This window comes from Heteronotia binoei, chromosome 4 (assembly GCF_032191835.1).
Source record: "Heteronotia binoei isolate CCM8104 ecotype False Entrance Well chromosome 4, APGP_CSIRO_Hbin_v1, whole genome shotgun sequence".
Classification (NCBI taxonomy): Eukaryota; Metazoa; Chordata; class Lepidosauria; order Squamata; family Gekkonidae; genus Heteronotia; species Heteronotia binoei.
In genome coordinates this window covers 184,713,310-184,735,869 of record NC_083226.1, presented here as the reverse complement: position 1 = coordinate 184,735,869, position 22,560 = coordinate 184,713,310, and the positions used below count along the sequence as shown (strand labels likewise).

The 22,560-nt window shown below is 47.9% G+C and overlaps 1 pseudogene; it reads left to right on the top strand.

Moving 5' to 3' along the window:
- The first annotated feature begins 10,869 nt into the window (after window positions 1-10,869).
- Window positions 10,870-20,996, top strand: LOC132570210 (oocyte zinc finger protein XlCOF6-like; annotated as a pseudogene).
- Window positions 20,997-22,560: the final 1,564 nt, after the last annotated feature.

Genomic DNA, 22,560 nt, shown 5'->3' with positions numbered 1-22,560 from the left:
CCCATACGGGGAGAAACCCTTTTAATTCTCAGAGTGTGGAAAGAGATTCATTTGGAGTGGCCATCGTTCACCATACCTAAGAACCCACAGGGAAGAAACGTTTTGAGTGCTCAGAGAGATTGATTAACGATAGGAGACTGATTAGCAATAGAAGTCTTCAGTGGCAATACAGAGGAAAAATGCTCAGAATGTGCAGTTTAATTCAGCATAGAAAACTTATAGAGAATCTAAGAACCACCAGAAAGAGAAACGGTGAAAATGCTTACCCCATAAAAAGGACTTTCTTCATATTTTACACCTAAAAGACAACTACTCTTCCTATAAAACATTAGAATCATAGAGGTGGAAGGGACCTCCTGCACAATGCAGGAAGTTCGGAATACCGCCCCCTAAATTCACAGGATCCTCATTGCTGTCAGATGGCCATCCAGCCTCTCTTTAAAAATCTCCAAGGATGGATAGCCCACCACCTCCTGAGGAAGCCTGTTTCTTTAGGTAGGAAAAATCCAATGCATGGCTATAGGACGGGGGAGACATGTCTTAGCAGTAGTATGTGCGAAAAGGATCTAGGGGTCTTAGTGGAACATACTCTGACTCATGTAAGACCCCTCTTCACACATACTACCGTACTGCTAAGAAAAGTCTCCGCCGTCCTATAACCATGTATTGGATTTTTCCTACTTAAATGGAACAGGCTTCCTCAGGAGGCGGTTGGCTCTCCTTCCTTGGAGGTTTTTAAGCAGAGGCTAGATGGCCACCTGATAGCGATGAGGATCCTGTGAATTTAGGGGGAGGTTTTTGTGAGTTTCCTGCATTATGAAGGAGGTTGGACTAGATGATCCTGGAGGTCCCTTCCAACTTTTCCTACTTAAATACAGAACTTTACATTTATCCTGTTAAAATTCGTTTTATTGGTTTTAGCCCAGTATTCCAGCGTGTCAAGATCATCCTGGATCCTGTTTCTGTCTTCTACTGCAGGGATATCCAACAGTAGCTCTCCAGATGTTTTTTGCCTACAACTCCCATCAGCCCCAGCCATCAGCCATGCTGGCTGGGGCTGATAGGAGTTGTAGGCAAAAAAACAATTGGAGAGGTGCCGTTGGCCATCCCTGACTTAATGAAAACATTTTGGAGTTTAAATGAAAGCATGAGATGATAACACGTTAAGGTGGCAGTAATTGGAAGCAGGAGAGAGAGAAAAGAGTAAATGTGGTTGGTTTTGTGTGAGTAGAAAGTTAAGTGACTAGGTGCGGTTGGTTGCTTAATAAATATATCTGTGAAGTGGAAAAATTATAGACGGGGATACAGTGAATTGGTGGAACTAGATTTATGATAGTTAAACTATAAACTGTAGAAGGAACAAGGCGGGAAGAAGGAAGAAAGAACAAGGTTGGAAGATGCGCAGTGGCTGATAGAAAGACGTGTTTATTTGAACTTTAAATTTCAGGAGAGATATTGGACTGCATAGAACAGTGTGGGATGACTGATAAAGAGTGGAAGTTGGAGTGCCTGGGTTAACATGGATGAGTGGTAGGTGTATGATGCAATGATAAAGCATGATTGAAGAGAGGAGGATATGAGAGGCATGGTGTATCGCTGTGAATGTTTACTTATTAGAAAATAGAAGTAATTATTAGTTAGAGATATTGTGAACAATTTTGGGTGTTTAATCACTGCAAAACAGAAGTAATTAATGGTTAAGTATGATTATAACTAAGTGTAATTAAAGATGTAATCAGTACTTGATTAAATGTAATTAATTACTTTTTAAAAAAAATAGATGTTTTAAGTGGGTATAGTGTGATCCTGTCAACTAATGAATTGAGTAGTTTAATTTGATTCTGAGCAGAGAAAGGGGGAGATATAACATTTTTGTTAAATAAGTAAATTGAGGTGTAGGAGATAAACTCAGCCCGCTGAGATGAGTAAGAAAGAGAGATCGACACCCTTACTGGGGATCCCTGAACCGGCGCATGTTGTGTTTTCACAGGAGATCCTTGAAGAGTGGCAAACCGGTATGCAAATGTTCCTAGCGACAGCGTTGAGTCAGATGCAGGCCAATCTAATGGATCAGTTCGGAGGGTCTTCTTCAGACACCCAGGTGCTGAAGGCTCAGAAAGTAGTTACACAAAGGAGGGCTTTTTTAGTGGTCCCCCCCCACCCCCCAGTGAAACTTGCTGCTTCATGTGATCTGCCAATCTACGTTTTCTGACATTGCAAAACTGGCAGAAACATTTCATTTTCCAAATCCTGTAAGGAAATGGACGAGTTGGGGATAACGGATTCCTGCAGTGTCTCTGCTATGGGCATAAACATCGTGTGACCAACCAGCAGCCTTAGTTCAGAAACTTTTTAAATCTGACAAGTAGATCTTGAGAGGCATTACACAACCCTATCATCTCCCCCGTCCAGCCTGCTGTGCGTGTTTTTTGGGTGTTATTACCTTGAAGCCCAAAGAGTTCTGGTGATAGGATTTATTTGGGTTGGAAAGAAAACCTTGGGTCTCCTTACCCAACAACTCAGTAAGTTCTAAGAGGTCAGACGTGCACACACACACACAGTATTAACCAGCACTGTAGAAATTGAATAGTATCTGTGCAGTTGGCATGTGAACCTTGTGGAAGGTGAAGGAAGGAAAGGAAAGGTCCCCTGTGCAAGTGCCAGTCGTTTCCGACTCTGGGGCGACGTTGTTTTCAAAATGTTTTCACGGCAGACTTTTTATGGGGTGGTTTGCCATGGCCTTCCCCAGTCTTTTACACTTTCCCCCAAGCAAGCTGGGGACTCATTTTACCGACCTCGGAAGGATGGAAGGCTGAGTCAACCTTGGGCCGGCTACCTGAATCCACCTTCCGCCGGAATCGAACTGAGGTCGTGAGCAGAACATGTTCCTTAATCCTGATTCTCGTCCCACTTCCACCCCCAGATTTTCCCAGGAAGGATATGCAAGTTTCTCTCCTCCTGCTCCTTCCCCCTCCCCCTAAAACTATGATCCAGAAATGCCCCGGAGAGAGCCCTGGGCCAAGGTAACTCCCCACCTCTAACTCCTCAGAGGTCCCCTTGAATTCCTCTTTGAAGAAGAAGATATTGGATTTATATCCCGCCCTCCACTCCGAAGAGTCTCAGAGCGGCTCACAATCTCCTTTACCTTCCTTCCCCACAACAGACACCCTGTGAGGTGGGTGGGGCTGAAAGGGCTCTCATAGCAGCTGCCCTTTCAAGGATAACTCCTGCCAGAGCTCTGGCTGACCCAATGCCATTCCAGCAGGTCCAAGTGGAGGAGTGGGGAATCAAACCCGGTTCTCCCAGATAAGAGTCGGCACACTTAACCACTACACCAAACTGGCTTTGGAGATTATGACCATGCAGCAGGGTGAGAGATTTCATGTCATTCATTTTATCAAGGACAGAATGAGTAGGCACATTGATGAACACGGGTTATTGAGGAAGACTCAGCATGGGTTCTGTAAGGGAAGATCTTGCCTCACTAACCTGTTACATTTCTTTGAGGGGGTGAACAAACATGTGGACAAAGGAGACCCGATAGGTATTGTTTACTTTGACTTCCAGAAAGCTTTTGATAAAGTTCCTCATCAAAGGCTCCTTAGAAAGCTTGAGAGTCATGGAGTAAAAGGACAGGTCCTCTTGTGGATCAAAAACTGGCTGAGCAATAGGAAGCAGAGAGTGAGTATAAATGGGCAGTCTTCGCAGTGGAGGACGGTAAGCAGTGGGGTGCCGCAGGGCTCGGTACTAGGTCCCATGCTCTTTAACTTGTTCATAAATGATTTAGAGTTGGGAGTGAGAATTGAAGTGGCCAAGTTTGTGGATGACACTAAATTGTTCAGGGTGGTGAGAACCAGAGAGGATTGTGAGGAACTCCAAAGGGATCTGTTGAGGCTGGGTGAGTGGGCGTCAACGTGGCAGATGCGGTTCAATGTGGCCAAGTGCAAAGTAATGCACATTGGGGCCAAGAATCCCAGCTACAAATACAAGTTGATGGGGTGTGAACTGGCAGAGACTGATCAAGAGAGAGATCTTGGGGTTGTAGTAGATAACTCACTGAAAATGTCAAGACAGTGTGCGTTTGCAATAAAAAAGGCCAACGCCATGCTGGGAATTATTAGGAAGGGAATTGAAAACAAATCAGCCAGTATCATAATGCCCCTGCATATATCGATGGTGCGGTCTCATTTGGAGTATTGTGTGCAGTTCTAATCGCCGCACCTCAAAAAATATAGCATTGGAGAAAGTCCAAAAAAGGGCAACTAGAATGATTAAAGGGCTGGAACACTTTCCCTATGAAGAATGGTTGAAACGCTTGGGGCTCTTTAGCTTGGAGAAACGTCAACTGAGGGGTGACATGATAGAGGTTTACAAGATAATGCATGGGATGGAGAAAGTAGAGAAAGAAGTACTTTTCTCCCTTTCTCACAATACAAGAACTCGTGAGCATTCGATGAAATTGCTGAGCAGACAGGTTAAAACGGATAAAAGGAAGTACTTCTTCACCCAAAGGGTGATTAACATGTGGAATTCACTGCCACAGGAGGTGGTGGCGGCCACAAGTATAGCCACCTTCAAGAGGGGGTTAGATAAAAATATGGAGCAGAGGTCCAACAGTGGCTATTAGCCACAGTGTATATATGTGTGTGTGTGTGTGTATATAAATTTTTTTGGCCACTGTGTGACAACAGTGTTGGACTGGATGGGCCATTGGCCTGATCTAACATGGCTTTTCTTATGTTCTTATCTCACTACCTTAATTTGGAAAGGTATCTGCATTAGGGTTGCTAACGGGCCTGAAGGGGTGGGGGGGGGGGATCCTGTCTTTTCCCCAGAGGCTTTGTGGGTGGGAATGGGCATCTGAAGAGATAAATAACAGCCTCTGTTAAAGGGAGAGAATGCTTTTTCCCCCTTCGGGCAGTGAGCAACCCTAGAAAACAAAACTCAGTTTAGGAAGGGGCACAGCTCAGATTAAAGATGATTATTTGCATCAGGCAAATCAGACGTTGTGTTTTCTATGTTCAGCAGGTTTTTAATGAGTTGGTCTTCATTAAATCCACGGGAGGCTTGGAAGGACTTTGAGTGCCCTTTAGCAGGTCAGATTGATCCAAGCGGCAGCCGTGTTGGTCTGAAGCAGTTGAACAAAGCAGGAGTCAAGTTTCAGCTTCATGACCAAACAATTTTTATTGAGAATGTCAGCTTTCGTGTGCTCTTAAGCCCGCTTCATCAGGCGAGGAATCCAGCACAGGGAGCAAAGCCCTACAGAGCAGAACAGAGCCATACAGAGCTGGTAGGCAGTGGCCCAGAATGCACCATGGTACAGATTTAAGAACCAATGACAGTGAAGTAAAATTATCTGGTAGGCAGTGGTTTAGAATGTAAAATGGTACAATGACAGAATACTAGAATTAACAAATTGAGCAAACCTTTGATCTGCGTAGCATGAGCATGCGTAAACAACAAAACAGCAGTATGTCAAAATGTGAGATTGTCTGTCAATGACAATGGGAGACGGGTTCAATATATGTAATGGGATAAGCAAACAAAGTCCCTGTTTGAGTGTGTCAATGCAGCTAAAAGAGAAATACATTGGATAGTGATGTTCTTGTCCACCTAATTTACTTTTTCAGGCTAACAGACCTTGCCAGATAGCTTTAAGGACTGATTTTTTGTGGGGGGAGGGAGCCCTTATTCAAAGAGATATGTTTGATAGGTGTGGAAATCTCATGACTTTTGCATTTATTTATTTCTAAGTGGGCAGGGACTTGGGATGCATCTCATTCCCCCACACACACAAACTGTTTCAAATTTGCCTTTCCTGAAAGACCTCCTTTTCTCATGCTTCCTTCTCTCCTTCCCACCCCATAGCCAACCTATATTTTCTGCCCCGCCTGTCTTCAGCTTTCCAGTTTGGTATAGTGGTGAAGTGCACGGACTCTTATCTGGAAGAACCGGGTTTGATTCCCCACTCCTCCACTTGCACCTGTTGGAATGGCCTTGGGTCATCCATAGCTCTCGCAGGAGTTGTCCTTGAAAGGGCAGCTGCTGTGAGAGCCCTCTCAGCCCCACCCGCCTCACAGGGTGTCTGTTGTGAGGGAGGACGGTAAAAGAGATTGTGAGTCACTCTGAGATTCAGAGTATAGGACGGGGTATAAATATCTTCTTCCTTCCTCTTTCCCCATTCAGCATCCTCTACCTTGGAAAAGTAAAGTCCAGTTCTGAGCTGCTGGCCACTAGGTCAGGCCCTCCAGGACTTTGTGGGGAGAGGGACCTCACTTTCCCCTCTGAGCCAGTTTGGTATAGTGCAGAGGTGGCCAACGATAGCTCTCCAGATGTTTTCCCCCTACAACTCCCATCAGCCATGCTGGCTGGGGCTGATGGAAGTTGTAGGCAAAAAACATCTGGAGAGCTACTGTGGGCCACCTCTGGTATAGGGGTTAGGACTCTAATCGGGAGAGCAGGGTTTGATTCCCCACTCCTCATGCAGCTGCTGGGTGACCTTGGGTCAGCTGCAGTTCTCTGAGATGTTCTCTCAAGAGCAGTTCTTTTTCTTTCCATTTCCATTTTTATTAAATTTATATTACATAACGCATCATGCAATAAAAACACAAAACAAAAACGTCTGCCATGAAAACGTTGTGAAAGCAAAAGGCTCTAGGGCCAGCCCTTGACGTGATTTTCCAGTGCGCAATCCAATGCCCCCTTGCTGGGCAAGGCAGCCCTCCACCACCACGGGGACTGGAGGGGCTCCAGCAGCACAGCACGCCTACCCAAGGGAACGCAAGGCTTTCCTAAAATCTTGTCTTCTCGGGGTCACCAGAAGTGGTTTTTTAAGAGACCCGTTGGGTTGGCAGGGTTGGTGGGCGCACTGCAGGGCCTCAGGCCTCCGCGGGGCATGGGGGGTTTCCTGACCCTGCCAAAACTGAGCCCCACCTCAACTGGCAGCGTCTCAGCCCAAGGTCTTTCCCATCACCCCTGACACACACAAACCCCTGGGTCCGTTTAAACTGGGAATTCCAGGAATTGAACTTGGGGACCTTCCTGACTGTTAGAGCGGTTCCTCAGTGGAACAGGCTTCCTCCTTGGGAGGTGGTGGGCTCTCCTTCCTTGGAGGTTTTTCAACAGAGGCTGGATGGCCATCTGACAGCAATGCGGATCCTGTGAATTTAGGGGGAGGTATTCATGAGTTTCCTGCATTGTGCAGGGGGTTGGACTAGATGACCGTGGAGGTCCCTTCCAATGCTATGATTCTATGACCACCTGCGTGCCAAGCAGATGCTGTGCAGCTCACCCACTGCCCCTCCCCTGTGATGTGTTCCTGAGGACTGGAAGGTAGCTAATGTCACCCCCATGTTTTGAAAGGGTTCCAGAGGAGATCCAGGAAGTAACAGGCCAGTCAGTCTGACTTCAATACCAGCAAAGTTGGTGGAAACCATTATTGAAGAGAATTAGTAGGTGCATGATGAACAAAAATTATTGAGGAAGACTCAGCATGGGTTCTGTAAGGGAAGATCTTGTCTCACTGACCTGTTAAGAGTTCTTTGAGAGGGTGAACAAACATATGGACAAAGGGGACCCAATAGATGTTATATACCTTGACTTCCAGAACGCTTTTGATAAAGTTCCTCATCAAAGGCTCCTAAGAAAACTCAAGAGTCATGGGATAAAAGGACAAGTCCTCTTGTGGATCAAAAGGAAAGGAAAGGTCCCCTGTGCGAGCACCAGTCCTTTCCGACTCTGGGGTGACGTTGCTTTCACAGTGTTTCTACGGCAGATTTTTTATGGGGTGGTTTGCCTTTGCCTTTCCCAGTCTTCTACACATTCCGCCCAGCAAGCTGGGTACTCATTTTACTGACCTGGGAAGGATGGAAGTCTGAGTCAACCTCGAGCCGGCTACCTGAAAACCCAGCTCCCGCCGGGGATCGAACTCAGGTCGTGAGCAGAGCTTAGGACTGCAGTACTGCAGCTTTAACACTCTGTGCCATGGGGATCAGATCGAAAAGTGGCGAATTAATAGGAAACAGAGAGTGAGTATAAGTGGGCAATTTTCTCAGTGGACGGTGGTAAGCAGTGGGGTGCCGCAGGGCTCTGTACTGTGTCCGATACTTTTTAACTTGTTCATTAATGATTTGGTGTTGGAAGTAAGCAGTGATATGGCTAAGTTTGCGGATGACACTAAATTGTTCAGGGTGGTGAGAACCAGAGAGGATTGTGAGGCACTCCAAAGGGATCTGTCGAGGCTGGGCGAGTGGGCGTCAACGTGGCAGATGAGGTTCAATGTGGCTAAGTGCAAGGTAATGCATATTGGGGCCAAAAATCCTGACGATAACTACAAGCTGATGGGGTGTGACTTGGAGACAACTGACTGAGAGAGATCTTGAGAACATGGTAGAGAACTCACAGAAAATGTCAAGATAGTGTGCGACTGCAATAAAAAAGGCCAATGCTCTGCCGGGAATTATTAGGAAGGGAACTGAGAACAAATCAGCCAGTATCATAATGCCCCTGTATAAATCGATGCTGCAGCCTCATTTGGAGTACCGTGTACAATTCTGGTAATCACAGCTCCAGAAAGATATTACAGCATTGGAAAATGTGCAGAATAGGGCAATTAGAATGATTCAAAGGTTGGAACACTTTCCCTATGAAGAAAGGTTAAAGCGCTTGGGGCTTGTGGGCACTCAAATTGCTGAGTAGGTGGGTTAGAATGGATAAAAGGAAGCCCTTCTTCACCCAAAGGGGGATTAACACATGGATGAACATATGGAGCAGAGGTCCATCAGTGGCTATTAGCCACAAGGCATAGATGGAACTCTCTGTCTGGGGCAAGTGATGCTCTGTATTTTTGGTGCTTCGGAGAGGCAACAGTGCGAGGGCTTCTGGTGTCCTGGCCCCACTGATGGACCTCCTGGTGGCACCTGGTTTGTTGGCCACTGTGTGACAGAGTGTTGGACTGGATAGACCACTGGGCTGATCCTACATGGCTTCTCTTATGTTCTAATCTCTTTGGCAGGGATGCTCTGAATGCTTGGTGCTTGGTGGGGGGGCAACAGTGAGAGGGCTTCTAGTGTCCTGGCCCCAATGATAGACCTCCTGATGGCGCCTGGTTTGTTGGCCACTGTGTGACACAGAGTGTCGGACTGCATGGGCCATTGGCCTGATCCTACATGGCTTCTCGTATGTTCTTATGCAGGAACTCTTGAAGGTGCCTTATGCTGCCTCAGCCCCTCTGGTTTAATATTTTCTACTCAGACTCTGAATATTTCCTGGGTGTGTGTGTGTGTGTGTGTGTGTCAAAGTCTGAGTCGTATGCAGTTGTTGATTTTCTGGCATTTGGCGTAAAGGTGGGCACTTCCAGTGATAAACCAAAAAGTAGGGCTCTGTTCTAGGTGACAAGATGCCACCTCTTCTGCAAAGTGTGCTGGCACCCTGCCCTGTGAGAGCTGCCAACCTCCAGGTGGGGCCTGGAGATCTCTCACAATTACAAGTTATCTACTGACGACAGAGATCCGTTCTCTCGGGGATAATGGCTGCTTTGGAGGGGGGACTCTCTGGCATTAGACCCCACTGAGGTTCCTTCGTGCTCTCTGCAAATCTCGAGGAATTTCCCAACACAGAGTTGGCAGCCCTATCTGCCAGCCAAAAAGAAGTTCTTCACCCAAAGGGTGATTAACACGTTGAATTCACTGCCACAGGAGGTGGTGGCAGCTGCAAGCGCAGACAGCTTCAAGAGGGGATTAGATAAGTATCTGGAGCAAAGTTCCATCCGTGGCTCTTAGCCACAGGGTATAAATGGAACTCTGTCTGAGGCAGTGATGCTCTGTATTCATGGTGCTTGGGGGGAATAGTGAGAGGGCTTCTAGTGTCCTGGCCCCAGTGGTGGACCTCCTGATGGCACCTGGGTTTGTTGGCCATTGTATGACACAGTGTGTTGGACTGGATGGGCCAGTTGTCCTGATCCAACTCTTATGTTCTTCTGTCTGGAGCAGTGATGCTCTGTATTCTTGGTGCTGGGGGGGGGGGGACAACAGCAGGAGGGATTCTGAGGTTCTGGCCCTGCTGGTGGACCTCCTGAAGGCCCCTGGGTTCTGGCCACTGTGTGACACAGAGTGTTGGACTGGGTGGGCCACTGGGCTGATCCAACAGGGCTTAACTTATGTTCTTCTGTCTGGGGCAGTGATGCTCTGTATTCTAGGTGCTGGGGGGGGGGGGACAACAGCAGGAGGGATTCTGAGGTTCTGGCCCTGCTGGTGGACCTCCTGAAGGCCCCTGGGTTCTGGCCACTGCGTGACACAGAGTGTTGGACTGGATGGGCCACTGGGCTGATCCAACAGGGCTTATCTTATGTTATTCTGTCTGGGGCAGGGATTCTCTGTATTCTTGGTGCTGGGGGGGGGGGACAACAGCAGGAGGGATTCTGAGGTTCTGGCCCTGCTGGTGGACCTCCTGAGGACCCCTGGGGTTTTTGGCCACTGTGTGACACAGAGTGTTGGAGTTGAGGGGCCAGTGGGCTGATGCAACAGGGCTTCTCTTATGTTCTTCTGTCTGGGGCAGGGATGCTCTGTATTCTTGGTGCTGGGGCGGGAGGCAACAGGGCTTCTCTTAGGTCCTTCCCCTGCCCCGGCGAGGGCTGCAGCAGCAGCATCCAGCCACTGTCCATCTGTCTGCTTCGTGGCTCTCTGCCCCTTCCTGCCCTGCAGCCTCCCCAGATCTGGCGCAGAAGAGCCCCCAAAGCCCTGAGCAGCAGCCGGAGCTCCTCTCGGCGCAGGAGACGGCGGGGCGCCCCTTGCCTTCCTCTGCAGCGCCGAGAGGGTTAAAGCCAGCGAGTGGGCGGCTGGAGCGGCCGCGGGAGGACCGGGAAGGCGGGGAGGGGGCGGAGAAGGCTCTGCAGCCCGCGGAAGAGGAGCGGGAAGCCGCGGAGGTGGGTGGTGCTCCCGGGGGAGAGCTGGAGACCCCCCTGGAGGTTGGCAACCCCGTTTGCAGGGGGGCGGGGGAGGGGGGGAGTCTGGAGGGAAGCGCCTCCCTGCCCACACCTTGGCTCTGTCTGCAGCTAGAGACAAAGGGGCAGCTTGAGCTGGAGACAAATGGGGCTCAGTTTGGGGCCCCACATTTGAAGAAGGGTCCAGACCAGCTGGAAGGGCCCAGGGGAGGGCGACGAAGATGGGGAGGGGTCTGGAGACCCAGTCCTAGGAGGAAAGGTGGAAGGAGCTGGGGATGTTTAGCCTGGAGAGGAGGCAGCTGAGAGGTGATAGGATCACCATCTTCAAGGACTTGAAGGTCTGTCCTAGAGAGGATGGGGTGGAATTGTTTTCTGTGGCCCCAGAAGGTACGACCAGAACCAGTGGGTAGAAATTAAATCAGAAGAGTTTCCGGCTGAACATTAGGAAGAACTTCCTGACCATTAAAGTGGTTCCTCAGTGGAAGAGGCTTCCTCCTTGGGTGGTTGTGGGCTCTCCTTCCTTGGAGGTTTTTAAACAGAGCCTAGATGGCTACCTGACAGCAATGAGGATCCTGTGAATTTAGGGGGAGGTGTTTGTGAATTTCCTGCATTGTGCAGGGCTGAACTAGACGTTCCTGGAGGTCTCTTCCAACTTTTCTTACTTAAATGCAGAAAGGAGGCCCAAGTGGGATATAATGGGATGACTCATTCATGCTGATTGGCTGGCCGGAATGCCGAGCACTTTGGCTTCCCCTGCAGTGGAGAATGCAGTGCTGTATCTCCATTCCCTTTGACTTTCCATGTGACTGTCTGTGACTTTGCTTTCCTCCAGGGAGACGCCGCTCTTCATACACAAGGGACTAAAGGCATCATTACCCAGTCAGAGGTGACCTGAGAGAAGGGGAAAGAGATGGAAGAGCAGAACCCAGAAGGACCTGGGACTGGCAAGGCAGCAACTGAAAGCCTCCATCCCACCCAAGCCGGGAGTGATGTTGAATTCTGGGAACCCCTGGTGACAGTTATCCATGATCAGCTCACTGCCATCTCAGATGCAGATTGCAGACGCTTCCGGCAATTCCGTTACCGGGAGGCCGATGGGCCCCGAGGGGTCTGCAGCCAGCTCCATGGACTTTGCAGCCAGTGGCTGAGGCCGGAGAGGCACACCAAGAAGCAGATCGTGGACCTGGTGATCCTGGAGCAGTTCTTGACTGTTCTGCCCCAGGAAATGCAGAGCTGGTCAGAGGATGTGGGCCGGAGACCAGTTCCCAGGCAGTAGCCCTGGCCGAAGGTTTCCTCCTGAGTAAGGCAGAGGAGAAGAGGCAGGCAGAACAGGTGAGGGGACTCCATCCAGGTATGCCCAATTCAACCAATCATATCTGGCCTTCTCCCAAAGGTTCCCTGCCAGACATCTGTCCAAGTGCTAATCATCCAAATGGGAGATTGAACAGGCTCTTTCAGCAGACTCTTCTATTAGAGAATTTGTGATCCCTCCAGAAAACTGACCAGATCTGCTGATGGGAGGGTGCAGAGTCTGGGAGTGGGGCAAGATGTCTTCCTTGGTCTCTCTTCCACTCCATCTCTTTCCCCTCTCCCTCGCTGCTGTTTCAGATGTGGGCACCATCCGTGAAGACAGAAGCTGCAATTCCTGAGGCAGAAGGAGCTTCCTTGGAGCAAGTGCAGAGGGCGCAGGCCACGGAGCAGGCCCAAGATGCCCTCTGCTGTGGTAAAGACCTGTCGTGGCTGGGTGCAACCGTGGCACACTGTGAATTTAATGGGGAGAAACTAGTTGGGGGTGAGGAAGAGAATTAAAATCCTTCTTCACACAACACAGAGTTAATTTGTGGCACTCCACGTCCACTCACTGTGATGCCCCTAAAAGGAGATCACGCAAATTCATGGTGATTCCTCCTATTCATTTAAATATTCATATCTCACCTTCCTTCCGGAAGAGAAACTCAATGCGGCTTTACTTAGTTATTTTGTTCAATTTTTAGCCCACCCTTCCCATAGGTCAGGCGCAGAGTGGGCTACATCATAAAAACAACCAACAATTGAAATCTGTTAAAATTTATATAAAATATCCAAAATTTCAGAATGGCAGAGTCTGCCTCACAAACATGGCCTCTTGTCCAGGTCCAGCAGGGATGGACTGAGAGGGGGAAGGCCAATAAGGAGTGATGGGTGATAGTCACTGTCTCAGCTGAAAGCCTAGAGAAAGAGCTCTGTTTTACAGGCCCTGCGGAACTGAATTAAATCCTGCAGGGCCCGGATCTTCCAGGAGGAGCTCATTCCACCAGGCAGGGGCCAAGGCTGAAAAGGTCCTGTCTGTTGTTGAGGCCAGACGGACATCTCTGGGGCCGGGTATCACCAAGAGGTGTTGGGCCTCTGATCTTAAAGACCTATGGGGCTCATACAGGGAGAAGCGGTCCCGAAGGTATGCTGGCCCCTTTAAAGAGAAAAGGCAGACAAACCTGGAGAGAGCCATTCCACTCAGTAAAGCAAGGGAGCCTCCATTTTCTGGGGCAGCAGAGCTCTGAAAACCAGATTCCGGGGTCCAGTAATAATGGGCATCTGGCAGCCTGCTGTGGGAAACAGGAAGCTAAACGAGGGAAGGGGATGGTCTGCTCCCCCTAGCAGGTTTTTTTTGGGGGGGGGGTGGCCTTGGGGCAGGTGTGATGTCATGTTTATGTTGCATCTGGTTGAAAACCTGGTTGTAACATGAGCATGCCAAAAGACACTCTGCAAACTCATTGCTGTTACTCTCAAGTTTCCAGATTCACTCAAGTCGCATCTGGGCTGAATTTATTTGATTTGATTTATATCCCGCCCTCCCCGCCGAAGCAGGCTCAGGGCGGCTCACAGCAACGAACAAAAACCATCCATTTAAAAACAGCATGACATTAATAGGACCATTTACAAACAGTCATTAAAACAATCTGGTGCTGATATCATTTGTAATTCTTTCGCTTCTGATGGCTTCAGTATTCTTACATTTGCTCCCACAATACCGTAACGCGAGATCAGTTAAAGGCTAGCCGGAAGAGTGTCATTTTACAGGCCTCGCAGAACTGGGCGAGGTCCCTCAAGGCCCTCGCGTCCTCTGGTAGCTGGTTCCACCAGTAGGGGGCTGCTACCGAGAAGGCCCTCTCTCTGGTAGATTGTGAATGTGATGGTAACATGTCATGCTATGTCATTTCAACATCCCCCACCACCTTCACTCCTCCCAGGCCAGCCCCACATCTCACAAAGGTTTGAAATATGTTGGCAGCATTTTGAATCCCCAAAGCTCATAGGTCATAGAATCCTAGAGTTGGAAGGGACCTCCAGGGTCATCTAGTCCAACCCCCTGCCCAATGCAGGCAACTCGCAAATCCCTCCCCCTAAATTCACAGGATCTTCATCGCTGTCAGATGGCCATCTAGCCTCTGTTGAAAAACCTCCAAGGAAGGAGAGCCCATCACCTCCTGAGGAGGAAGCCTCTTCCACTGTGGAATCGCTCTAACGGTCAGGAATCATAGAGTCATAGAGTTGGAAGGGACCTCCAGGGTCATCTAGTCCAACCCCCTGCCCAATGCAGGACACTCGCAAATCCCTCCCCCTAAATTCACAGGATCTTCATTGCTGTCAGATGGCCATCTAGCCTCTATTAAAAACCTCCAAGGAAGGAGAGCCCACCACCTCCCGAGGAGGAAGCCTGTTAGAATCATAGAAGAGTCGGAAGGGACCTCCAGGGTCATCTAGTCCAACCCCCTGCACAATGCAGGAAACTCACAAACACCTCCCCCTAAATTCACAGGATCCTCATTGCTGTCAGATGGCCATCTAGCCTCCGTTGAAAAACCTCCAAGGAAGGAGAGCCCACCACCTCCCGAGGAGGAAGCCTGTTAGAATCATAGAAGAGTTGGAAGGGACCTCCAGTGTCATCTAGTCCAACCCCCTGCACAATGTAGGAAACTCACAAACACCTCCCCCTAAATTCACAGGATCCTCATTGCTGTCAGATGGCCATCTAGCCTCTGTTTAAAAACCTCCAAGGAAGGAGAGCCCACCATCTCCCAAGGAGGAAGCCTGTTCCACTGAGGAATCACTCTGACTCGCTCTTGGTCCCTGGTGCTTCTCTTCTGCCTCTCCCATAATGTAGTAAAAAGTGTTAAGAATTTGCTCAGGGAAGGTTTCAGACTCCTGGGGAGGGGGGAGGTGTGTGCAGGAGGGAAGAAACAAGCAAACACTCTTCCTTCCTTTATCTCAGTAACAAGCAGTGAAGAGATGCTGTTGAGTGTTCCTCTTTTCAGAGATGTGAAAACGACTGCTGCAGCTCCAGTCCAGGTAGGGGAGATGAGCAGGGAGGGGGGACAGCCTGGGGCACTCTTCCTTTCTGGGGGGGCCCTTTTACTCCTGCAGTCTCTACAAGGTGTGTGAGTGAGAGTTCCTCTGAATCCCATTCCTTCTGTCTGTCCCTGTAGCTTCCCAGACGACTCCCTTCCCGGGTGCCACCTCTGCCTGGCATGATGTCTGAGGAGGGAATCTGCTTTTTCTTCCAGGGTCCCTTTTCCTTTGAGGAGGTGTCCGTCTCTTTCACGAAGGCTGAGTGGGCCCTGCTGGATCCAGGACAAAGAGCTCTGTACAGGGAAGTCATGCTGGAGAACTATGGGAGCGTGGCCTTTCTGGGTAAGGATCTTTCATAGGGGCCAAAGGTGCAAGTTTGAGAGCCAGTTTGGTGTAGTGGTGAAGTGCGCAGACTCTTATCTGGGAGAAACGGGTTGGATTTCCCACTCCTCCACTTGCACCTGCTGAGATGGAGGTAGAGGAGATTGTGACCACTCTGAGATTCAGCGTATTGGGTAGGATATAAATACAAAATCTTCTTCAAATTGCTGCCATTGTGATGAGGCTTGAATCAAAAGATTCAATAGCAATACAGCATTTTGAGGCCTGTCCCGCTACTGTGGCTCACTGGCAGAGCCTCTGCTTGGCACATAGGAGGTCCCAGGTTCAACCCCCAGCAGCATCTCCAGTTAAAAGGATCAGGTTGGAGGTGATGTGAAAAACCTCTGCCTGAGACTGTGGAGAGTTTCATTCATTCATTCACATTTTATTTATATCCCGCCCTCCCCACCAGAGCAGGCTCAGGGCGGCTAACAACAAAAAGAGCTGCTGCCAGACTGAGCAGACAAGACTGACTTCAGTGGACCAAGAGTCTAATTCAATAGCAGGCAGCTTCATGTGTTTGAGTGTGTACCCTCATGTGTTTGAGTGTGTACCAGTGGGCACAAGGGGAGAGTGTGCACAAGTAATGCAGACCCTCTTTTAAGATATATAAAAGTTCATTAAAGATTTTTAAACATCGCTAAACAGCACAGTTTATGCAGCTCGGCAACAAAAAAAGAAGAAAAGTTAGTTGCCCTGGCTTGCAGACTTGGAGTATCAGGTGCCAGAATGGAGGAAGATAGGCTTGTTTAGTCCAAGGTCAGGGCTCCAGAAGCCAAGCAAGGCAGAGTTGGTGGCTTAGCATCTTTCGTACACATTGTATCCATGCCTGACAGCCTCTCTCTCGGCTGGCTTTATAACCCACGGCTAAGGATCATGCTTCCAGCGAAGTGCCTGGGAACAATCCTGCAACTACCTATCTTTGTTATCAGCAAGCAGCTGGTGTCAGGCCAGGAAACTGTGCACTTTGCCATCTTGTCTGTAGCTCTGTTCTCAGCCTCCGTCTGCAGCGCTCTAATTTTGTGGGTGATACCGGAGGGCTGGGGACAGCCAACTGAGGTTACCTGCTGAGGGTTTCGGTGGCTCTGCCCTAGCTGTTGGCTGTGAATCCTGACAAGCCTGCAGCGGATATTCCTTCTGGTCAGCCGGCTGGCTACAGGGGGCTCCTGTTGTACTGAGGAGTCCTCACTATTGCTGAGGCCTGGCTGACCCACAACACCGACTGAACTATCTAATACATGAAACACTTTGTATTAGATGACAACTCTTGTTGTAGCATGAATATACCAGCTGTAGCCTAAGTTACTCTACATAAAACTATTCTTCATGATGAAGCAGGATAATATCAAGGTGTACTACCATGGCTTCCCTCTGGGCGATACCCGTAGTATACGTTGTACCTTTACCTCAAGTGGTCCTAACGACCCAATCAAGGGCCCTTCTTGATGGAATCTTCCAGAGATTGTCAGCACCATCCTAATGCCACCTCCCTCCTGCTTACACTACTGATTACACGTTCTCATGATTAACCATTTGCCACATTCTGTAGTCTGGCCCTGAAGAAGATAATGCTGCAGAGAGACACAAATCGCAAACACCTGAAAGTTGGACCAGGTGACAATAATCACATTAACCCTTGGGAGGGGGTGCTTTGCCTCAGAGATCCGTATCCCTTATATGAATGAATGAACTTTATTACAGTCATAGACCAATATAAAAACTATAACACATCATATAAAACCCTCCTAAAATACCTAAGATAGTATAAAGTACCCTCCTAAAAAAACATAAAATACATAAACATTTCCCCACCTATACAATCCAAGATAACTAAAATATAATTTAACCAATTTTAAAATTCAAGTCAGTTCCAATTTATATAAATCCTTTAAATCAGAGTATATAAAAACATTTATAAACTAAAATTCCAAGAGATCATACAAGACATGCAGTTTCTTGTTTCTTAGTATGGAACTTCACAAGATAATGGCAAAATTTGGCTATCTGTCTAGAGATAGTTGGACTTGCATCCACCAAAAGTTTCTCCAAACATGCCTCGTCCGCGTCTGCCATTGGTTTAACTACAAACGGGGAAACAAACCTATCCCTCTGTACTTGGTGGAAAGGGCATCGAAAAAACATATGAGTCATCGACTCCACCTCTCCCATAGCACAAGGGCAGCGTCGGTCTTCATACGGGACTTTTCTATATTTCCCTTCTAGCACCTTTGAGGGCATGGCTGCGCATCGAGCCAACGTAAAGGCTTATCCCTTATAGCCAGTTTGGTGTAGTGGTGTAGTGAGTGGACTTTTATCTGGGAGAACCAGGTTTGATTCCCCATTCTTCCAGGTTAAACTGTTGGAGTGACCTTGGGTCAGTCCTAACTCTGTCAGAGATGTTCTCTCAAGAGCTGTTTCTGTCAGAGCTCTCTCAGCCCCACCACCTCACAGGGCATCTGTTGTGGGGAGGGGAAGGAAAAGGAGATTGTAAGCTGCTCTGAGACTCCTTTGGGTAGTGAATGGCAGGGTTTAAATCCAATCTCCTCCTCCTCCTCTTCTTCACTTTGATCTTGACCACGACTTCATCCTTCCAGAAGAATTTTTATTCTTGACTTTCTTTCCTTTCCCATACAAGAATGATCAGTCTCTTTCTCTCTCTCTCTCTCTCTCTCTCTCTCTCTCTCTTTGTGCAAAAGAAATGAGAAGTATAAGAAAGACAGTGGTGGAAAAAGACCATGGCTTTGCATCCAAAGAAAGGCTGGAGAGTTCAACAAGAGGATCCGAAGAGCATATTTCCTTCCCAAATGAGCTGGCTGAGAGTGAGTACCCTTTATGGTTATCAAGGGAAGAGGCAAGGAATAGCCACAGGGGATTTCTGGTTTACTTCTGAGCAACAAACATAAAGCCCTCTGAGTAAGGAGGAAGAGAGGGAGGGTGGCCTTCTGGGGACTGAAATCCGGAGGTGCAGAAACTCATTCTGGCCAAGAGCTCTGCTTTGGCTCTTGAGGGAGTGTGAGGTATCCTTCAGTAGTAGATATTCTTGGGAAAGTTGATTAAGATCAGCCAAGCTGGATGAGGCCAAGGGGCCATCAATCCTTTCCTTATGCAGTCACATAGATGCCTTTGGACCTTACAAACCTCCCAGGTACTAAAAGAGCCTCTCTATTTATTCCAGCAGAGGATGATCAGAGAAATGAGGAGGACGAGGAACTTCATCAGCAAATGCCAGTCAGAGTTAAAAATGGCTTAAAAGGAAACGTCAGTTTTCGAGGCCTACCTAAGAGAAAGTACGGTGGCCATATGGCTAAGAATCAAGATGGAAGAAAGCGTAACATAACTAAGCACATGATAATGAAGGCAAGCAAATCCCTTCAGTGTGGAAAGTACTTCAGAAGTGTATTGCAACTCCTTGTGGACCAAGGAACCCACACAGGGGAGAAACCATTCAAATGCACAGAGTCTGGAAAGAGATTCAAGAGGTTTGGAAATCTTCAGGAACATCAGAGAACTCATACAGGGGAGAAACCACTTTCCTGCAAAGAGTGTGAAAAGAGATTCAGGAGTGGCCATCTTGAAGAGCACCAAAGAACCCACACAGAGGAGAAACCTTTTGTATGTTCGGAGTGTGGAAAGAGATTCAGTACGAGTGTGTATCTTCAACGGCAGCAAAGAACCCACACACGGGAGAAACCATTTGAATGCTCAGAGTGTGGAAAGAGATTCAGTCAGAGCGGCAATCTTCAAGTCCATCAAAGAACCCACACAGGGGAGAAACCTTTTGAATGCTCAGAGTGTGGGAAGAGATTCAGTACGAGTGTGTATCTTCAACTGCACCAAAGAACCCACACAGGGGAGAAACCATTTGAATGCTCAGAGTGTGGAAAGAGTTTCAGCCGGAGTAGTTATCTTCAAGTCCATCAAAGAACCCACACAGGGGAGAAACCTTTTGAATGCTCAGAGTTTGGGAAGAGATTCAGTACGACTGTGTATCTTCAACTACACCAAAGAACCCACACAGGGGAGAAACCTTTTGAATGCTCAGAGTGTGGAAAGAGATTCAATCGGAGAAGCAGTCTTCAAGTCCATCAAAGAACCCACACAGGGGAGAAACCTTTTGAATGCTCAGAGTGTGGGAAGAGATTCACTACGAGTGGGTATCTTCAGCAGCACCAAGCAAAGCACACAGGGGAGAAACCTTTTACAGTGCTCAGGGTGTGGGAAGAGATTCAGTTGGAGCTGCAGTCTTCAAGAGCATCAAAGAACCCACACAGGGGAGAAACGTTTTGAATGCTCAGAGTGCGGGAAGAGATTCAGTTGGAGTAGTCATCTTCGAACGCATCAAAGAACCCACACAGGGGAGAAACCTTTTGAATGCTCAGAGTGTGGGAAGAGATTCAGTCGGAGTAGTCATCTTCGAACGCATCAAAGAACCCATACAGGGGAGAAACCTTTTGAATGCTCACAGAGTGGGAAGAGATTCATTTGGAGTAATAGTCTTCAACAGCATCAAACAACCCACACAGGGGAGAAACCTTTTGAATGCTCAGAGTGTGGGAAGAGATTCAGTTTGAGTAATAGTCTTCAAAAGCATCAAAGAACCCACACAGGGGAGAAACCTTTTGAATGCTCAGAGTGTGGGAAGAGATTCAGTCAGAGTACGAATCTTGAATACCATCAAAGAACCCACACAGGGGAGAAACCTTTTGAATGCTCAGAGTGTGGGAAGAGATTCAGTCGGAGTAGTCATCTTCGAAGGCATCAAAGAACCCATACAGAGGAGAAACCTTTTGAATGCTCAGAGTGTAGGAAGAGATTCAGTTGGAGTAATAATCTTCAAAAGCATCAAAGAACCCACACAGGGGAGAAACCTTTTGAATGCACAGAATGTGGAAAGAGATTCAGTCAGGGTGGCAGTCTTCAACTGCATCAGAGAACCCACACAGGGGAGAGACCTTTTGAATGCTCAGAGTGTGGGAAGAGATTCAGTCGGAGTAGCAGTCTTCAAGAACATCAAAGAACCCACACAGGAGAGAAACCTTTTGAATGTACAGAGTGTGGAAAGAGTTTCAGTCACAGTAGCAGTCTTCAAAACCATCAAAGAACCCACACAGGGGAGAAACCTTTTGAATGCTCAGAGTGTGGGAAGAGATTCAGTCAGAGTAGCAGTCTTCAAGGGCATCAAAGAACCCACACAGGAGAGAAACCTTTTGAATGCTCAGAGTGTGGAAAGAGATTCACTTGGAGCGGCATTCTTCAACAGCATCTAGGAACCCATACGGGGAGAATCCCTTCTAATTCTCAGAATGTGGAAAGAGATTCATTTGGAGTGGCCATCGTTCACCAGACCTAAGAACCCACAGGGAAGAAACATTTTGAGTGCTCAGAGTGACTGATTAACGATAGGACACTGATTAACAATAGAAGTCCTCAATGGCAATACAGAGGAAAAATGCTCAGAATGTGCAGTTTAACTCAGCTTGGAAATCATCTAGAGAATTTAAGAACCACCAGAAAGAAAAACGGTGAAAATGCTTACCCCCAAAAAAGGTCTTTCTTCATATTTTACACCTAAAAGACAACTACTCTTCATATAAAATATTAGAATCATAGAGTTGGAAGGGACCTCGAGGGTCAACTAGTCCAACCTCCTGCACAATGCAGGAAGTTCGGAAATACCGCCCCCTAAATTCACAGGATCCTCATTGCTGTCAGATGGTCATCCAGCCTCTGTTTAAAAATCTCCAAGGAAGGAGAGCCCACCGCCTCCTGAGGAAGCTTGTTCCATTTAGGTAGGAAAAATCCAATGCATGGCTATAGGATGGGGGAGACTTGTCTTAGCAGTAGTATGTGCGAAAAGGATCTAGGGGTATTAGTGGAACATACGCTGACTCATGTAAGGCCCTCTTCACACATACTATTGCTAAGACAATTCTCCCCCGTCCTATCACCATGGATTGGATTTTTCCTACCTAAATAGAACAGGCTTCCTCGGGAGGCGGTGGGCTCTCCTTCCTTGGAGGTTTTTAAACAGAGGCTAGATGGACATCTGATAGCGATGAGGATCCTGTGAATTTAGGGGGAGGTGTTTGTGAGTTTCCTGCATTGTGCAGGAGTTTGGACTAGATGACTCTGGAGGTCCCTTCCAACATTTCCTACTTAAATGCAGAACTTTACATTTATACCTGTTAAAATTCATTTTATTGGTTTTTTCCAGCGTGTCAAGATCATCCTGGATCCTGTTTCTGGGTTCTTCTGCAGGGGTGGCCAATCGTAGCTCTCCAGATGTTTTTTGCCTACAACTCCCATCAGCCCCAGCCATCAGCCATGCTGGCTGGGGCTGATGGGAGTTGTACGGGAAAAAAATCTGGAGAGCTACCATTGGCCGCCCCTGTTCTACTGTATTTGCAACCCCTCCCAATTTTGGGTGTGATCTGTCAGCCAGTTACAGATCCAGCTAACGGTAACAGGATCCAAACCACATTTTACCAACTTGTCAACAAGGGTAATATGTGGAACCTTATCAAAAGGCCATTGACACTATATAAACTCTTGTATAAAGTTGAATCTACACAGAAATCTTACCCTAACTAGGAAGAAATATTAAAAATGCTTGGATTGTGGAAGGAGCTTCAGCCATGTTTGAAGCCCTCAAATAGTTCTCACAGGGGAGAAAGCAGAGATGGGTTCTGCCGATTGAAAGAGATTCATGACCTTATAAATCCTCAGGGTGTGGCAAGAGCTTGAAGCACAGATCTGATTGTCATATTCCTCAGAGGATCTATAGAGGGGTGAAACATTCCTATATCTGGCTCTGAGGAGGGTCTTCTTTAGACACCCAGGTGTTGAAAGCTCAGAAAGAAGTTACACAAAAAGCTTCCGGTTTCAGCATAGCGATGAGCAGTCGCATTCCCAAT